Raw genomic sequence first — 20,923 nt, 5'->3', positions numbered from 1 at the left:
ATGCCCTGTGATTATCAATTACCCATTCTAATGATTAACATCTCAGACCCAATTCTTAAAAACCCATGATTGTTAAAATAAACAATATTCAACTCCGACTTTGTCCTCCTATTATTCCTAATATGACATACACATTATAACACTCTATTATCACTCCCTGTTAAATCATTACATCCCTAAACTATTCCTGCTTTAATAATCCAACCAAATTCAGATCATATGAAAATATCATAACCCCATGATAATACCCAATTAAGTACTTTCCTATCAACATAGATATTTACCACTCTAAACATCCATATCAATATCATCCAATACTTCAAATCTATATCATTACTAATATGTTAATACTTTAACCAAATTAATCAACATCTTCATTATTTCATCCACAATCCTCACCTCAACTTCCATTACAACAGTATGAGTCAACAATGTCTATTCAAAATAAATCATATAAATGCATCCTAAGACATTACCTTAATGTATCACTGTTTTAACCCCTAATATCTATAGAAAACATTTCTCAATTGAACAATCACTATGCTTCATTTTGAAAATAATTATACTAATACATACCAATAATTCACTTAAATTACTCATTAATCTTATAAATTATAACCAACCAATTACTTAACTCAACCAAATTTAAAATACCAATTGTTATTCACTTTATCCTTATCACTGAAAATTAAAACCCTCAACTTAATCACCCATTACAACTTTCCGAATGTATACTTATATTATCATACATTATAAACATTCACACTTCAATTATGACTTTCCTCCTCCTGAAAATAAATACAGATCATTATCTCAATGCATTACCAATACTATCAATTTAGCAGTGTATATACCTACTACCCAACTTATCAAATTTAGATAATTCCAATTTTATTATCAACAAGCAACCCCTTTATTCCACCCAGCACTTAAATCTTCTGGCGTCTCTTCATTATGTTCTTCAGACAGCTTCATATTTCAAAATGACTTTCCCATTACAATGTCACAACTACAATGTCCCATTCAATTCACCACCAACTCCACAACTTCAATGTCATGTCCATTTGCCAACCATTATACCAACAACATGAGAAATGTTGCATTTGAACAGATCTTTCTCCATTCTCACTCAATGGTGGACTCCTTTCCCAATCCTTCGATATAAAAACATGAGAAAATCCTTTTATATCTTTGATTGTTTGTTGTAGACCAGTTGCATGTAGAAATGGTGTTTTACAAAAACGTCTTCAACGCCTCTGATATTCATCTTCAGCCGGTTCATAGTTTGTTACTTTGACTTATTTATAGGTACACACCATTCTATGCCAAATTATCCCGTATTATGCATCAAGATACCCTCTGTATTTACCTCACTAGAAGACAAAAAACACAACAATTTAATTGATTTAATTCCTAAACCAATAAATCCATACAAACATTCATCATATGACAAATTATTATGCTTTAACAATTATTCCTAATACCAATTCCCAATATACATCCCAATTTCTATTATATAAACCCTTTAAATACATATAACCTAATGTAATGACAACCAGTTGATTCCTGAAAATCTTGAAATTATTGGAGGTCTATAGCTCTGTTCCTCCACTGAGGTACTCAGCCATAACCCACATCTCATCAGTATCATTCCTCAAACATCGTCCTCCATCACCTGATAATTGTCATCAACAGTATCCTCATCTCTAATCGTCAATTTCATTGTAGCAATCCGTTGCATTGGTTGACATGATACCTGTTCAATCTCCCCTCTATCCATACCTCCTTTGGTGTAGACTGTGTGATGATGAATGAACCTTCTTCCTTCACTAGTTCTATGATCATGCAGAGTCCTCCTCCATTTATCACCATCTCTCTGTGGATTGTGTCCTCCTATCAGCGTACCAATATTCCCTGCTTCCAAAAACAAAACAATGTTCCGCCGAAGCGGTGCCATCTTCCTCCTTTGCGTTAGAAAAGTCCTACAATGTTACATATAGATCTAGGAATCTCTCTCTCTTACTTGCCCCTCCATCAAGGTACATTTTTTTTACATTTTTAGTCATTTAGCAGACGCTCTTATCCAGAGCGACTTACAGTTAGTGAATACATATTTTTTTATACTGGCCCCCCGTGGGAAACAAACCCACAACCCTGGCGTTGCAAACGCCATCCTCTATCAACTGAGCTACATCCCTGCCGGCCATTCCCTCCCCTACCCTGGACGACGCTGGGCCAATTGTGCGCCGCCCATGAGTCTCCCGGTCGCGGCCGGCTGCGACAGAGCCTGGATTCGAACCAGGATCTCTAGTGGCACAGTTAGCACTGCGATGCAGTGCCTTAGATCACTGCGCCACTCAGGAGTACAAGGTAGCCCTCAACACCTATTACTAACCTTCCCACTTGGGTGTTGTCCATCAATGACTTCATTAATCCTTTACCACCACATAGTCTCCAAGTTGCAAAAAAATTTCAGATTCTCCTGGTAGGTCTGTCAGAGAAGCCTTCACCTTTTCGAAAGAAAGTCTACATAACATTGTTAGTTGAGACACAGCATGCTACTTCAACCTTTCTTCTTATCATTCCTGATAAGCCTTTTAGATTAGGAAGTGCACAATCTTGCAGCTTGTTATAGTCACGAATGTCATAGAAAGGCCTCCTCTAAATTCTGCCTTATACCACAAGTTAATTTTCCCCTAAAACATTTAATCTAACCCATAACACATTACTTACTACTGCTCATATTCTTAATGCAATATGCAAATATACCAATAAATCCTCATACCATCATTACTACCCCCTTTTTTGAACACATGAGTCACAACATGATTCATGCTTTCAAAAACAAAACACCAACATTGTTTATTAAATCATAATAAAAATTTAATTAAAAAGACAACCTTTGATAATACCTCAATTTACTTCTATCCCATAAAAAGTATTCTATGATTTAGTATAATTAACTATTAACAGGTATCCCTCATTCAGGATAGCTCCCTCTCTCTAGTCATTTTATTATATAGCCCAAATCATGTATATTAAAATCAAATTATAAAGCACTTCACAATAGTCCGTTTTAATAAGTTACCCTCAACTCAGTAAAATGAACTATCTTAAATTTCTCAGCCCTTGTTTCTAGGATTACTAGTGTGGATGATCAGATCACACCAGTAAGTCAGAACAGAGTTCAGAGGTCATTGAAATCATTCAACGAATTGTTCTATCAAATAGTATACTAATCACTACCAACATTCAAAACATCTAATAAATGTTATGTACCCCAAGTGTACATAAAATCCTCATGACATTTACTCTCATAAGAAATCATGTATACCCAAAACTCAGTCAAAATAAAAACTTCATAAAATTCACTGTGTGTGCTCCTTTAAGACTTATCACCATTGACCTGTTGAAAACCCCCTTACACAAAAATAACAACCTTTTATAACATCATCCTAGGTGTGTTGTGTGTTTATTTGAAAAACCCATTTGGAAAACTAATAAAACAAACATGGCCAGGCCTTATTTAATTTGGTAGCTCCCTATTACAACCTAAAAATAAGACTACTTAATTTTACTAACTAGTTCCACCCTAGCCCTGGGCAATATTCCAATGAGATAAAGAAATGCCCTTTCTCCTGGAATAGAAAGTATACATGTCGTTAACATATAATCAACAATCCAAAGAAATGAATTACACACAAAACATGATACATATATCCACAGTCCTATCTCATCAATAACCATTTGTATCAATCTCACTCCTCATAACTACTCCATAAAAAGATTATGTAAGACCTTTCACAAAATTAAAACCACTCAAAATTCCTCTGAGTTTACCATGATGATGTTTAATCGATTACTCTTCAGATGATATCCTCTTCAAATTCCACAATGAGTATTGAACCCTTAACTCTGCTCCCTGTGATCCCATATCAAATAAACCATTATCGTTTACTGTATCAACAACCTAGGAAATATCAGTTTCCCCTTTTATTGTTCCTAACTTCCCTCTAAATGTAAAAGTCCATACATTATCCAATACAATCACGTACTCCTCTTAAGTAAGACTAGATATCTTATCCCCAGCATTGATTTAAAATTGTTTGATACGTTGTGTCCTACTTTACCCCTAACATAATATTATAGGAGACTTCCATCAATCCTGGAGAAAAAAAACTCCCACTTAGAAGACACTAGATAATAACAAGTTTATTAAGTTAACTACACCTTCCACCATAAACCTATAACCCCTTTCTAGTAGTAATTTAATCATCGCAAACTGTTGCATTGATGTTTTTAAATATAAACATATTGTTTCATAATCCAAAACCCACAAAAAGATGTCTACTTAATCCATCAGGCCAACAGCAACAACTATCTCCCATCGTTCAACGTACTATAAACAGATTATCGTTATCAGAAGTAATGAACCGTCGTCATAACTCACTGTTGTTTAAACAAACGATATAATGTAATAATAATAATTACCAATGATCAAATAACGTTCCATATTCAACTATCTAGACATGTTCTTCATTAGTAAATCGTCTCCACAAACCACTACTACTTATAAACATATTTTCATTCACCTAACTAGAAAGCATTATTTTAATACCACTCTACTCAAACCATCCAATTCAACATTTCTCATCTCCCAATTAACCTACTTTCCTTGTCTTCAACCAATTAAATTCAACCTTTCAACATGTCTCATCATCCAATGAACTTACTTCCTTTGTAAACCCTCTACAATACCTATCATACTCTACCGCTAACTTTCCACATAACGGTACCTCAACAGATGATAAATTATTTTAAATGTATAGTCAAAACCAATAAAACATCAAATTCAAACCTATGCAACTTTAATTACTATGTTATCCTATCCGACATTGATTGGTAGGACAACATCTTTCCTATAATGTTATCAATGAAACCAGTAATTCACATCAATAGCATCAATGTAAAAGATTTGCTTTCTGTCCCTTCCTGGGCTCGAACCAGGGACCCTCTACACATATCGACAACATTCACCATCGACCCACCATACAAAATCCGCGATTCTTGCAAAGCAACTACTTCCAGTTCATAGAGCAAGTGACGTCACCCAATGAAAACCTAGCCCTAGCTCTCACCGCTAACTAGCTAGCCATTTCCTGCGGATAATATTCAACCCCCAATGAGTTCCTACAAAATACGCGATCCTTGTACACCTAACGTAACCCATAATGTCCCTTACAGCGCTCTCACGTTTCAGCAAGCCCCAATGGTTAACACCCGCAGACAAAAATGGAAATTCTTCCATTTTTACTAGCAGACCTAATAAAACACACTTTCAAACAGCGTTCTGCATTTACCTCTATCATAGGGTTTAAAAACGAACTTAACAACATTAACCATCCTAAATTGCCGTAGTAACGTCATGTTTGGTTCAGTTGATCTATTACCATATAAGACATTCACTCCTCCATACGTCGTAAACTATATCCTATTTCTCTTGTAATCAGCTAAAATCATAACCACGCAATGTAACCATCACTCCGCCATTATCAGAATGAATGAGATCTAATCAACTATCCTTTCTAAGTAAGCTACAAGTAACACCAAACACTTGCTGTAGTTTACCGTCATATATTGAAATCATCCATTTATCACAATTCAATTTATTTATAGACATATTCCACCATTCTCACTCGTTTAATCTAGCAAAAGCTTATTCAATGCCCCAAAAAATGACTACCACGCACTCTTCTCTCCATACCCGTTAACATTTTTACATTTTAGTCATTTAGCTGACGCTCCTATCCCGAGTGACCCACAATTAGTGAACTCATACATTTTTTATAGTTATACTAGGCCCCAGGGACGGCCTGTTCAATAGGGCGATATGGGCGACGCACTGCCAAACGGGAAAAGGAAGGGATTTTTTTTCTAATCAATTATATCACGGCAACAGTAGTTATCAGTGTTGTAATCTATACGTCTGATCTGCCACAGTGCCACACTGCCACTAAATGTCGAATCAGGCTAAAGTCGTGCTTCAAATGGCTCCACCCCCTTTTGGGGCGATTTCAGTCAGATTGAAAATCGCCCAGAACTTCTGTCATAGACTCCCATGTAAAATCTATTTTTTTCAAATTTCAGAGCCTTCAATACAATCTCAATGGGTGTCTGTGGGCTTGCACTTACGCGCTTTCGTCATACGTTACGTAACCATGAACGTAACTTTGAAAAGAGTGGATTGTTTGAAAGAAGTTCCTTTTTGTCGGCGAACAAATGAAGATAAATTGGCAACGAAACAATTAGGACCTCCCAGACCAAATTTTATAATTCAACAGGTTTCTACTAAAGGCGGAAAGTCCTACACCCGAGGATTTTCCAAAAATTGGTACGAACGAAAAAAGACATTGCCACTCACTCACTCAACTGGATGACGAGGGATACAGGCTAGCTGTCCGCCGCCACAACGATGAGGTTAGTGTTGATAATCACAAGTTTACTGGATGTGGATATGGTGTAATAAAGGCAGTTTATTCAGAGGTAAATATATCTGGAATCGCGTTCACGGACCCGTTCGTCAAACTCTTAGGGAGCTATAAATTAAGCCCCATTACTTACCATATCAGATAAGAGAAATTGCTGCAGCTACATATATTTTACATCCTGGCCCTACATAGTTCACTATTTGCATCACTTACCAAAATATTACATGTGGTCATATATGCTTGGAAAGTGGAGATGCCATAGAACGTCAAAAAAGTAAACATTGCTGGAGACACATTGCCGTTTGGAGAAGACATCGCGTTTGCTAGCGAAGAGATTTGTTGTGGCAAATGAACTTGGGCTGGGAATTGCCAGGAACCTCACGATAAGATATATGCATCAGCATTGCGAGTCTCATGATTCTATACGTATTGCGATTCGATACTGTGATTTTATTGCGCACCATATGTCTGTTGCAGAGGGATCAGAAAGCCATGAGAACGAGTTTTGATCAGTCATGGAAATAAAAGTGCTGAAAACAAATTGGCTCCCAATGTGAAAAGATTGAGAACAAGCTATGAAGGAACAATAATGGTGTTTTGGTGCAGGTACAGCCAACTAGCGCTAAAATATTGCGATATTGTCAATACAGTATATCGTAAAGTATCACTATGTAACTCGATTTCTTTCACCCCAATCCCTCAAATTAACGGTAAATAACTGAATTGTTTGCCCCACATTTAGCTAAGATGATTAGCTAGCCAGCTAAAATGTTTTAGTTAGTTAGCAGTCGCATCTACAATAGTTTACTGTCAATAACATGTCTCCAAAAATGACGTGGTGTCTCCAATTGTGTTGACATTTTACAATTGCAATGCGCATCCATGAGTATCCACTTTCTGTAGCTCAGCTGGTAGAGCATGGTGCTTGTAACGCCAAGGTAGTGGGTTCGATCCCCGGGACCACCCATACACAAAAATGTATGCACGCATGACTGTAAGTCGCTTTGGATAAAAGCGTCTGCTAAATGGCATATTATTATTATTATTATTATTATTATTATTATCTGAAGAGAGCCCCGAAACATTGTGTGCAGACATTTTATGCAATAAATGAAGTAGGTTCAATCTAGTAGTTCTGATCTTCTGATTGGTCCTGATGAGTTGGGCGAGGTCCCCTGCAGGCTACTGTCACTGTTGCATTGGCTCTGAGTCGGGTTCTCTGTCTTCAAATGTTCAGCCTAAGAGAGGGGATTTTTGTGTGTGTGTGTGTGTGTTTAACAGTGATGATGTGTGTGTGTGTGTGTGTGTTTAACAGTGATGATTGTGTGTGTGTGTTTGTGTGTGTGTGTGTCCTCAGAGCAAGAACTCGTGAGTTGGAAGAACTGAGAGGCCTATGGCGTGGGTGTTGTCCTTGGCCACCTGCTGACAAGGCTGACAAGATAGGACCCTTTTGTCCATTGTTATTGGATAGGAACAGAACTTATAACCAGCTCCTGACCTAAATAGATCTTAGCACAACATTTTACTCAACATATCATATTCCATATTCACTATAACAAATATATTTACTACGACATTAGCAAGAACCGCCACATCCTCAGCCGGCTAATCCAGTGTGTGAAGTTTTGCGGAGTGTTTGAGTTAGCTTTGCGAGGCAAAGATGAAACTGAGGGCTCCACCAACCCTGGTAAGCCAACACTTTTGAGATCAGTCAATAAATGCTTCTGGTATTGACTTATATGCTGCCCCTGTCTTCATGTTGTTGCTGGACATATATTTTTTTAAATGTGTGTAGGTCACCTAAATCATCAGAAAAATTGCCCCTCCTGAGAATTTTTTCAGGAGCCGCCACTGCTAGGCCCCCTTGTGAATCGAACATGCAACCCTGGCGTTGCAAGCACCATTCTCCACCAACCGAGCTACAAGAGTCCTGCTATTTAAACCACACACGCTTCAAATCATACATTCAACATCACCAAACCAAATACTCCGTCGTACCCATTCAATCAACACATCAGCAGTGGAATTTACACTCATAAGTGCAGATTGTTACTCCATGCCTTGAAATGATAAATACATTCCACAAATAGCGCCCTTACAATGATTTCTCATCTTACCCTCTGATATAAAATGAAGTTCCATCACTTTACTACGTTAGCTCTACCATGATAATAATTTCAATTGAACCCTCTATTGGCTTTGTACTATATTATACATTACGTCTAAAACAACATTATTTATGGTCAATTTATTCCACCATCACATGATCCAACAACGGTATAAACTTAGAAAACCCATATTAATTACTTTCTTCACCCACGACGTACGTCTACGTTTGGGTGAACAAGTTAATATTTATTATTATTCCAATTATTATTTTATGAAATCTCTAATAATCACCTACCCATACGTAAAATTGATCATATTTTCACATTTGTCACAAACTCCATATAGACCGTTAGAAACTTCTAGATAATTAATTAATTAATTAATAATAATTAAAAATAATCACATCCAAGAATACTTCAGTTAGTTTAACAATCCTCATTCAACCCAAATCAGCCTCTCCTTCATTCTCTCAGCGGAACCAAAAAAACAGACTTTAATTTCCAAGGACACTCCTGTTCCTGTCCCAGAAAACACAGACTCTTCCACTACTTTCTACAATAACATCAAGCTCTATTTACCCCTTATAAATACTCTCCTGAGGATATTCATTATCACCCATACAATGTTAGTAACATTCAATGTTAGTAATTTAAATACTTGCATCAAATCCTCTTCTGATAATGTAGTTCACCTTTAAATGTCATTTTTGGTTCTAATGTTTTTTGAAACCATTATGAATTAAACATCACAATAAAGAATTCATGCTCTGTTGGGGCCTCAAACCTCACAACTCTGCACTAAGGCCTGTAACCTTTGATTCTATTTTATAATGTAGTACACTCCATAATCTCGTCATGTTGAGGACACGAACCTCGCATGAATTATTCCATGATGATACAACACATCAGAATACTTATTTCATGAATTATTCCATGATGATACAACACATCAGAGCTTCATAACCTAACTTACTCCCATGATGATACAACACATCAGAGTCTCTCTTTACCAATTTATGCTAATTGCTGTTAACGCACCTTGTTTTGAATCATAGCATCATGTCATTTTGCAATTTAATATTCCTCCTTGCACATCTTTACATAATTCAACACCACTCATCGTCCCCCTTTAAAATATTGAATTTTAAAGTTCGTTACAGTTCAGCTTTACCACAGATAAGCAGATTTTGACATAATTCAAAAAATGAAAGTCTGCTTACCTGTTAGTTGAGCTGTGAACTGCATCCTGTTCGTTTAGACGCCAATCTGTTATGATGAGTTTCTAGGGTATCAAAGAATCAAGGATGCAAGGATATACTTAGACATTCTGTGGAGATTTCATACCAAGTATTTATTGAATCACGAGCTCGTGGGTTCATCTAACAAACGGACATGGCTTTGCCCTTCGTCAGTTGAACTACATAACAAAGAAGACACTCTACCTTATATAGCCTTTATTACCCTTCTGCTGGCATACATCTGGCAAGTCTCCATGGGCACTCCCTGTCTCTGATGTTCATCACTTTTTACCCCAAGTCAGTATCCTAAACATCACTCATGCTATCCTAAACATCACTAATCTACCTTGACATAATGGAATGTAGACTTCATGGCCCCAAACCACTCATCTCTTAACTCTTCCTCTGTCCTCACAACACTATGGCATGACATCATTATACCATAAAAACATCATATCAATGACGGAAGATAAACGAGGAGAATCAATCTCCAAGAGAAAACGTGACTCCTCGACTGATACAGATGATTTATGCTTTTCACCACTGGGACTGGTAAGTGTGGAAAGCGATTTGTTGAAGTCGATAAATGACAAACTGGGCATACTAGAGTTGGTCAGTAATGATGTAAAATAGTTGAAGGAGAGTCTTGAAATGAGTGACGGAAAAGCTGCGATAATGGAGAGCGATACAAAAAAACAAAAAGGGACGTTAAGGAACTTAAAAAGGAGAACAACTTTCTGAGAGAAGCCTTACTAGACATACAAACTAGATCGATGAGAGAAAATCTAGTACTTACGGGTATCCAGGAAAAAGAGGGAGATATTACAGAAAAAATAGTGAAGGAATTCTTTCTTACAGCGCTTCAAATTCCACTCGAGGCTGTCGACAAAATCCAACTCGAACGTGTACACTGTTTCAGACAAAGATATGAGCGTCCAATCGTTGCAAATGTGCTTTTTTTAAGGATAAAGTAATGGTTAAAAGCCGAGGTAAAAGACTTGCTGGCACAAAAATAGGCATGAATGATCATTTCCCGAGGGAGATTGCAGAATGGCGCAAAATTCTGTACCCAATCTTCAAGGAAAATAGATTAAAAGAGAAGCATGTTGCTCTTGTTGTAGATAAACTGTATATTGACAACCAAATGTTCCGCGACACAAAGACTACATGGCTATTCTGAAAGTTCTATTAGAGGAGTTGAATAATATAACACCCAATACTAGCCATGGTAGGGATTGTAATAATAAAGCACATTTATAGTAGCTATAGTATTTTATAAAGGGAAAAGACGGTATTACAAGAAAAGATAACAAGCAAAACAATACATCTTCAAATACAACTAAATTAGAACTCAAGTACTCAATCAACATAGTGGAGATAAAAACATAGCAAACAGAAGACATATTATAGAAGGCACAGTACGTGGGTATGTGTGGATGAATTGTGATGGAAGGTGTGGTGTGCGTTTTTGTGTTTGAATAAGTGTGGCGTTAAGTAAGTGAGAAAGGAAATGGTTGCATATCCCAGAACCAACGTGTGTCTGTGAGCAGGGGTTGTGAGAGAGAGCTTTCAATTTTGTGCAGATGAGGGATATATATTTTAAAATATAGTATACATCTAATATATTTTCTTATTGTCCTATCATGATGGAACGATTCCCAACCCTATATCCTAGACACCCACCTGAGCGACCCATACACCAAAGAGAAGTCCCTGTCTGTTTTATGGACCTGCTGTGAGTTGACTATATGCAGCCAAAACAGAAAAATAAATGGGGTCAGAGACCTACTTGAGCAGCACCGCCCCCTCAAGATTCTGAGCCTGCCTGGCAGGGTTGGTCCTACAAAGCCAGAGCCCCCTGATGGGAGAGCATAATATACAAGGAAATTCTCAAAGCTGCTAATGAGGGGTACCCCCACCCAGTTAGTGGCAGTGCTGGCAACACTGGCTGCAGTAACCCATGGGGAAGGGGTCACACTCGGACAATCAGAGAGGGGGCTTATCATTGTGGCCCAGGTGGCACAAAATAATCAAAGGTCTGACTGCACAGAGATGCTTGGGAAAAATGGTTACAACGGGGGACCAGAGTGTTTGTGTCTCAGGTGAAGAGGGTGGATCTGATCTCCATCACCTAGGACTTGACATAGATTAAATAGATTAATCAAATCTCACATTGTTGTCAATTTTTGCTCAATCTTGCATGCTTTCTCAAACAGCTGTAACTGTATATGCATTCGTATATGCATTCGTAAATCAGGTCCTTTCTTGAGTTGGGCTCTGGGATATAACAACCGTTGAGCATCTCATTTTATGGTTGATTGTGGAGGAAAGAGGTTGAGTGTGTTCGAGTATGTGTGTGTGTGTTTATCCCACATCTGTTGCAAGGGGGTAAGGATGTTAGGGAGAATATAGGATGAACCACAATAATTGTTTGCTAAAATAATAATTGCTTGTCAAAAATGTAATGTAATACAATGGCAATACGGGTTATAGGTTAAAATCCTACGCATGAACTGCCAACATTATTATGCATATTAATTGATAATGATGGAAAATAAGATATGCAAGATATTTGAATAGATATTTTTAAATATATATATATATATATATATATATATATATATATATATATATATATATATATATATACAGTGAGGGAAAAAAGTATTTGATCCCCTGCTGATTTTGTAAGTTTGCCCACTGACAAAGAAATGATCAGTCTATAATTTTAATGGTAGGTTTATTTGAACAGTGAGAGACAGAAAAACGCATGTAAAAAATGTTATAAATTGATTTGCATTTTAATGAGGGAAATAAGTATTTGACCCCCTCTCAATGAGAAAGATTTCTGGCTCCCAGGTGTCTTTTATACAGGTAACGAGCTGAGATTAGGAGCACACTCTTAAAGGGAGTGCTCCTAATCTCAGCTTGTTACCTGTATAAAAGACACCTGTCCACAGAAGCAATCAATCAATCAGATTCCAAACTCTCCACCATGGCCAAGACCAAAGAGCTCTCCAATGATGTCAGGGACAAGATTGTAGACCTACACAAGGCTGGAATGGGCTACAAGACCATCGCCAAGCAGCTTGGTGAGAAGGTGACAGTTGGTGCGATTATTCGCAAATGGAAGAAACACAAAATAACTGTCAATCTCCCTCGGCCTGGGGCTCCATGCAAGATCTTACCTCGTGGAGTTGCAATGATCATGAGAACGGTGAGGAATCAGCCCAGAACTACACGGGAGGATCTTGTCAATGATCTCAAGGCAGCTGGGACCATAGTCACCAAGAAAACAATTGGTAACACACTACGCCGAGAAGGACTGAAATCCTGCAGCGCCCGCAAGGTCCCCCTGCTCAAGAAAGCCCGTCTGAAGTTTGCCAATGAACATCTGAATGATTCAGAGGAGAACTGGGTGAAAGTGTTGTGGTCAGATGAGACCAAAATGGAGCTCATTGGCATCAACTCAACTCGCCGTGTTTGGAGGAGGAGGAATGCTGCCTTTGACCCCAAGAACACCATCCCCACCGTCAAACATGGAGGTGGAAACATTATGCTTTGGGGGTGTTTTTCTGCTTAGGGGAAAAGACAACTTCACCGCATCAAAGGGACGATGGACGGCGCCATGTACCGTCAAATCTTGGGTGAGAACCTCCTTCCCTCAGCCAGGGCATTGAAAATGGGTCGTGGATGGGTATTCCAGCATGACAATGACCCAAAACACACGGCCAAGGCAACAAAGGAGTGGCTCAAGAAGAAGCACATTAAGGTCCTGGAGTGGCCTAGCCAGTCTCCAGACCTTAATCCCATAGAAAATCTGTGGAGGGAGCTGAAGGTTCGAGTTGCCAAACGTCAGGCTCGAAACCTTAATGACTTGGAGAAGATCTGCAAAGAGGAGTGGGACAAAATCCCTCCTGAGATGTGTGCAAACCTGGTGGCCAACTACAAGAAACGTCTGACCTCTGTGATTGCCAACAAGGGTTTTGCCACCAAGTACTAAATCATGTTTTACAGAGGGGTCAAATACTTATTTCCCTCATTAAAATGCAAATCAATTTATAAAATTTTTTACATGTGTTTTTCTGGATTTTTTTGTTGTTATTCTGTCTCTCACTGTTCAAATAAACCTACCATTAAAATTATAGACTGATCATGTCTTTGTCAGTGGGCAAACGTACAAAATCAACAGGGGATCAAATACTTTTTTCCCCTCACTGTATGCGGATGACTCAACACTATACACGTCAGATACTACAGCGAGTGAAATGACTGCAACACTTAACAAAGAGCTGCAGTCAGTTTCAGAATGGGTGGCAAGAAATAAATTAGTCCTAAATATTTCAAAAACTAAAAGCATTGTATTTGGGACAAATCATTCACTAAACCCTAAACCTCAACTAAATATTGTAATGAATAATGTTGAAATTGAGCAAGTTGAGGTGACAGAACAGGGCAGCACGGCTGGCCCTTAAATGTACACGGAGAGCTAACATTAATAATATGTATGTCAATCTCTCATGGTTCAAAGTAGAGGAGAGATTGATTTCATCACTACTTGTTTTTGTAAGAAGTATTGACATGTTGAATGCACTGAGCTGTCTATTTAAACTATTAGCACACAGCTCGGACACCCATGCATACCCCACAAGACATGCCACCAGAGGTCTCTTCACAATCCCCAAGTCCAGAACAGACTATGGGAGGCGCACAGTACTACAAAGAGCCAAGGCTACATGGAACTCTATTCCACATCAGGTAACTGATGCAAGCAGTAGAATCAGATTTAAAAAACTGATAAAAATACACCTTATGGGGCCTCCCGAGTGGCGCAGCAGTCTAAGGCACTGCATCGCAGTGCTAGAGGCGTCACTACAGACCCGGGTTCGATCCCAGGCTGTATCACAACCGGACGTGATCGGGAGTCCCATAGGGTGGCGCACAATTGGCCCAACGTCGTCTGGGTTAGGCCGGGGGGCTTTACTTGGCTCATCGTGCTCTAGGGGCTCCTTGTGGTGGTCCAGGTGCCTGCAGGCTGACCTCAGTCGTTAGTTGAACGGTGTTTCCTCCGACACATTGGTGCGGTTGGCTTCTGGGTTAAGCGGGCAGGTGTTAAGAAGCGCGGTATGGCAGGTCATGTTTCGGAGGACGCATGACTCGACCTTCGCCTCCCGAGGACGTTGGGGAGTTGCAGAGATGAGACGAGATCAAAATTGGGGAGAAAAAGGGGATAAAATACAAAAACATAAAACATAATACACCTTATGGAACAGCTGGGACTGTGAAGAGACACGGGCACAGACACACACATACTCATGCTGTCAGGCTGTATCACCGCCTGGTACGGCAACTGCACCTCCCACAATCGCAGGGCTCTCCAGAGGGTGATGCGGTCTGCCCAACGCATCACCAGGGGCACACTGCCTGCCTTTCAGGACACCTAGAGCACCCGATGTCACAGGAAGGTCACTAGCCGGCTACCACCCGGTTACTCAACCCTGCACCTTAGAGGCTGCTGCCCTATGTACTGTTCATAGACATGGAATCACTGGTCACTTTAATAATGGAACACTGGTCACTTTAATAATGTTTATATACGGTTTTACTCATTTCATATGTATATACTGTATTCTAGTCAATGCCACTCCGACATTGCTCGTCCTAATATTTATATATTTCTTAATTCCACTCTTTTGCTATGAGATTTGTGTATATTGTTGTGAATTGTTAGACACTACTGCACTGTTGGAGCTAGGAACACAAGAATTTCGCTACACCCGCAATAACATCTGCTAAATATGTGTGTGACCAATAAAAATTGATTTGATTTAACACGCACTCTACACACAAGTATACATGGATTTTGTGTTGTAGATATGCGGTAGTAGAGTAGTGGCCTACACTTAATGTGTTGTGAAAAGTGTTATGAAATGTAATGTCATGTAATATGTTTTATTGTATATAACTGCCTTAATGTTGCTGGACCCCAGGAAGTGTAGCTGCTGACTTGGCAGCAGCTAATGATGATCCTTAATAAATACAAATACTGAGTATTTCCCACCCCACTTTAGCTGAGACAGGTAGAAAAGTTCTCTCTACGAGCCAATATGTATCCCATGCAGTCTATAACAGTGTATTACATTGGGCGCTATAGAGGAGGCGGAGTGAAAAGCCAGCAGCAGGCCGTGTGACACAGTCCCCCTCCAAAACTAACCATATTTGGTTAGTAGAGACTCTACCGACTATTTCCCACCTCGTTTTAGCTGAGACGGGTAGAAAAGTTCTCTCTACAAGCCAATAATTCTACCATATACCGTGTATTGCATTGCAGTGAATGGAGTGGGCGGAATACAGGCATCAGCATGCTTCGGTTTCGGCTGGCTTCGGTTCGGCTGGCTTCGGTTCGGCTGGTGCTTAGTAGGCTAGGTGAATCAAATGAGTGTGCTTGCATACTCCCTTAAAAGGCCTTCACTTGAACATTTTGAAAAAAGCGGCAGTAGTACTGTTTGTCCATATTGAGACCCCTAGGCCAGTATTCACTTCCTCAAAATAGTCAGAATGAATCTAAGACAGTGGTCACCAACCAGTCGATTACGATCAACTGGTCGATCTTCCAGGCATTCCTAGTCGATCAGCAAAACATTCTGTAGAATAGCCAACGATAAAGGCTTGCGCTCCTTTGTTTTATTATTGGTGTTGCGCTGTTGGCGGTAGGTACACCGGGTAGGCAAAGTGTTACCATTTTGTACCATTTCATTTGTCTGAAAATACAAACTCTGCCTGCCAGACGGACCTGGAGAGCTGTGGATAAATCGAGTTTGCCTACTGCGCTGGCCAATGGGATAGCTCAAATCACCGATGCTACAGCTTCGATGACCCCAGCAAACGCAAAGTTTGATACTAGCCTGCATGAGATTTCAGAACATTTAAAACCATGACCAGAAAGAGACTGTCAAAGAATACAGCAAAGAGCTGCTGTTTTTGTGAGTGAGTTCATGGCAAAGTTTTTATTCAGCACTGTCAAGTGACAACATAAAACGTGCTTCTCCCTACTTCCACTCCTGCTGCAATGAATGAGTAGTCAAGTGTATCAATAGCCCTGAGTTTTTATTATTATTAGCAGCTGTCATGTCTGTTTTTTATTTTGTATATATATATTGTGATGTCACGAGAGGCTGTGTCCTGGAGGGACGTTACATCCCCCTGAGGTGGCTGCAAACCCAGACAGCTATGGCTCCATCTGCTGGTATGGTCGGGAACTCCACCCCTCTATGGCCAATCTTCCCACGCAGCTGAAACAAATGAGGAGCTGATGAGCTGAAGGTTGGGGAAGGGAAGAGACAGTCTCCAACCTGGGCTCTCTGGAGAACAAGAGTGCTGCACGTCCACTTCCATGAGGAATATAAGGATTTGGAGATACTTACCTTTGGGAAATACTCACCTTTGGATATATGCACCTGTGGAAATACGTGAGAGACATTTGGAAGGACTTTTTGCTGGGTTGGCCACTAGCTGCAACGTGGACTACAGTAAGGCTGGGGAAAAGTTATCTGAGCGAGTGAGAATTATGATTTTGGATGTGGAAGAGACATCCCTGAACTGTTAACCCTTAAAGAGCCACAAGAGAACAGAATTTTGTTATATTTTCGTTAATTTCCCAAGACCTATAATAAAATCCTTGTTTTGTTTGAACCTTGTCTCCTTGCACTACTTGAGCAATCCCGCTGAAAGCTGTGTAGCCTCTCGTGACATCACAGATGGTGGAGAATACAGGCAAACTCAAGCGTTAATAGTGCATGTCAGAGGAGGATACCGAAGGTTTGATCACCCAGTTTTCCAAGTTGGCCGTAGGCTCCCCGCCGACTGAAATGGAGGACATATTGAAAGCCCTTGTTGCTGGCCAGCAAGCCCAGATGCAAGTAAACGTGGCTCTCTTGGAGGAGCAAAAGAAAGCCAACCTTCTGAAGGCAGAGGAATTGCAGTTGCAGAGACAGAGGGTGGTCCAAAATACCCGCCCAATAAAGGCAAGTGACTTTATATCTAAGATGGGAGCTACCGATGACATTGAGGCATACCTGCATGCATTTGAGGCCACGGCCACTAGGGAAGCCTGGCCCAAGCAACAGTGGGTTGGTCTGTTAGCCCCCTTTCTAACCGGGGAATCGCTGAATGCTGTCCGGGACCTGGGCCCTGACCAGGTTACTGACTATGATGCCCTGAAGTCTGAGATCCTCAGCAGATATGGACTCACAAAGTTTGGTATGGCCCAGCGCTTTCACGGCTGGACCTTCCAACCAGACCAACCTCCTCGGGCGCAGATGCATGAACTTGTCCGAATCGCATGGAAATGGCTGGATCCGCAGAGGAATACAGCAGCGGCGGTGGTGGAGGCCGTTGTGGTGGATCGTTACCTACGCGCCCTGCCTTATGAGGCAAAACGGTTCATCAGTCAACAGGCCTTGACCACGGCTGATCTGACCGTGGAAGCTGTGGAAAAGTACCAGGCCACAGCGGAGATGCTGAATGCTTCCCGAAAAGACCCCAGGAGGCGGCCCCACCACAAATGGGAAGAACCCGTCCAAAGGACCCCAAGGTCTCGAACCCAGCCACGTCAGGACTTATCCCGGCTCCAGGGGGAGCCAGAAACCAGGCGGGTCCAAGAAGAGTACACCAGGAGGGGGGAAACTCGACAGTGTTACCGGTGTGGGGAGATGGGACATATCTCCTGGCAGTGTGGGAAACCAGCCGAGGAACCTATGCCCACTGCGGAGTCCTCCAGCTCAGCACCCACACACCGCTTTTGCCTCGCTCTTGGGAGTCGTAGATGGCGGCCCAGATCGACCCCCACCTGCCCGGTAACGGTGAATCACCATGATGTGGAGGCCTTACTGGATTCTGGTAGCCGGGCCACCCTGGTGCGTAAGGATTTGGTGGGCCCAACGTGTCTGACCCCGGGGAAAGTCCTCCCAGTTTCCTGTGTCCATGGGGACACCAGAGAATACCCCATTACTGAACTTACAATGACCAGCACACGGGGAACCATACACACGACGGCGGGGGTGGTTGATTCCCTCCCCGTCCCTGTCCTAATTGGACGAGACTGCCCAGCCTTTTACCCACTCTGGAGAGAGTCTCAGGGAGGATAACCCGAGTACCTCGGAAACGGAGAGGCAAGACTCATCCTGGGAAGGCTCCGGTGCAATCCTCCGAATTACTCACTCCCGCCCGGGCTCTGATAGGGAGGGCAGGTGCCCAGACCGACACAGAGACGGAGCTACAGAATCTGGACAAAGAACTGTCTGGTCTGAAGGGGACCGCTGAGAGGTATCGTTTGTTAAAGCAACAGTTAGACATGAAGACAGAAGAGTTAGATATCCTCCAGGCTAAACTCAACAGAGCTCCTTCCATAAGCAACAGGAGGAGCTGGAGAGGCTGCGCAGGACCATCGAGGAGTGGGAGGAGACCCTGCGCAGTAGTAAGGAGGTCCAGAAGAAGGCAGAGGAGAAGTACAAGGTGTTGGAGAACAAGATGAAGAATGCGGAGGCAGAGAGAGAGAAGGAACTGAAAGCTGCTCAACAGAAGCTAAACTCTGCTAAAACCAAGGCTGATGCGTTCAGTAAGAAACTCAAGGAGAGACAACAGGAGGCTGAGTCCCTGGTCCTAGAGTTGGAGGAGTTGAAGAGAGAGCAGTCTGGCAAGCACCACGGCAATGCGGACGCCCTCTCCCGGCGTGATGCCTTCTTCGCTGCCTTTACCCGACGAGGACGTCGGTCCCGAGGAGGGGGTGTGTGATGTCACGAGAGGCTGTGTCCTGGAGGGACGTTACATCCCCCTGAGGTGGCTGCAAACCCAGACAGCTATGGCTCCATCTGCTGGTATGGTCGGGGAACTCCACCCCTCTATGGCCAATCTTCCCACGCAGCTGAAACAAATGAGGAGCTGATGAGCTGAAGGTTTGGGGAAGGGAAGAGACAGTCTCCAACCTGGGCTCTCTGGAGGACAAGAGTGCTGCACGTCCACTTCCATGAGGAATATAAGGATTTGGAGATACTTACCTTTGGGAAATACTCACCTTTGGATATATGCACCTGTGGAAATACGTGAGAGACATTTGGAAGGACTTTTTTGCTGGGTTGGCCACTAGCTGCAACGTGGACTACAGTAAGGCTGGGGAAAAGTTATCTGAGCGAGTGAGAATTATGATTTTGGATGTGGAAGAGACATCCCTGAACTGTTAACCCTTAAAGAGCCACAAGAGAACAGAATTTTGTTATATTTTCGTTAATTTCCCAAGACCTATAATAAAATCCTTGTTTTGTTTGAACCTTGTCTCCTTGCACTACTTGAGCAATCCCGCTGAAAGCTGTGTAGCCTCTCGTGACGTCACAATATATAAATATATATATATATATATATATATATATATATATATATATATACACAGTGGGGGAAAAAAGTATTTAGTCAGCCACCAATTGTGCAAGTTCTCCCACTTAAAAAGATGAGAGAGGCCTGTAATTTTCATCATAGGTACACGTCAACTATGACAGACAAAATGAGAAAAAAAAATCCAGAAAATCACATTGTAGGATTTTTTATGAATTTATTTGCAATTTATGGTGGAAAATAAGTATTTGGTCAATAACAAAAGTTTCTCAATACTTTGTTATATACCCTTTGTTGGCAATGACACAGGTTAAACGTCTTCTGTAAGTCTTCACAAGGTTTTCACACACTGTTGCTGGTATTTTGGCCCATTCCTCCATGCAGATCTCCTCTAGAGCAGTGATGTTTTGGGGCTGTCGCTGGGCAACACGGACTTTCAACTCCCTCCAAAGATTTTCTATGGGGTTGAGATCTGGAGACTGGCTAGGCCACTCCAGGACCTTGAAATGCTTCTTACGAAGCCACTCCTTCGTTGCCCGGGCGGTGTGTTTGGGATCATTGTCATGCTGAAAGACCCAGCCACGTTTCATCTTCAATGCCCTTGCTGATGGAAGGAGGTTTTCACTCAAAATCTCACGATACATGGCCCCATTCATTCTTTCCTTTACACGGATCAGTCGTCCTGGTCTCTTTGCAGAAAAAC

Source organism: Coregonus clupeaformis, chromosome 19 (assembly GCF_020615455.1).
Source record: "Coregonus clupeaformis isolate EN_2021a chromosome 19, ASM2061545v1, whole genome shotgun sequence".
Taxonomy (NCBI): Eukaryota; Metazoa; Chordata; class Actinopteri; order Salmoniformes; family Salmonidae; genus Coregonus; species Coregonus clupeaformis.
The sequence above is the reverse complement of the archived record's forward strand: the minus strand, read 5'-3'. Positions refer to the sequence as shown.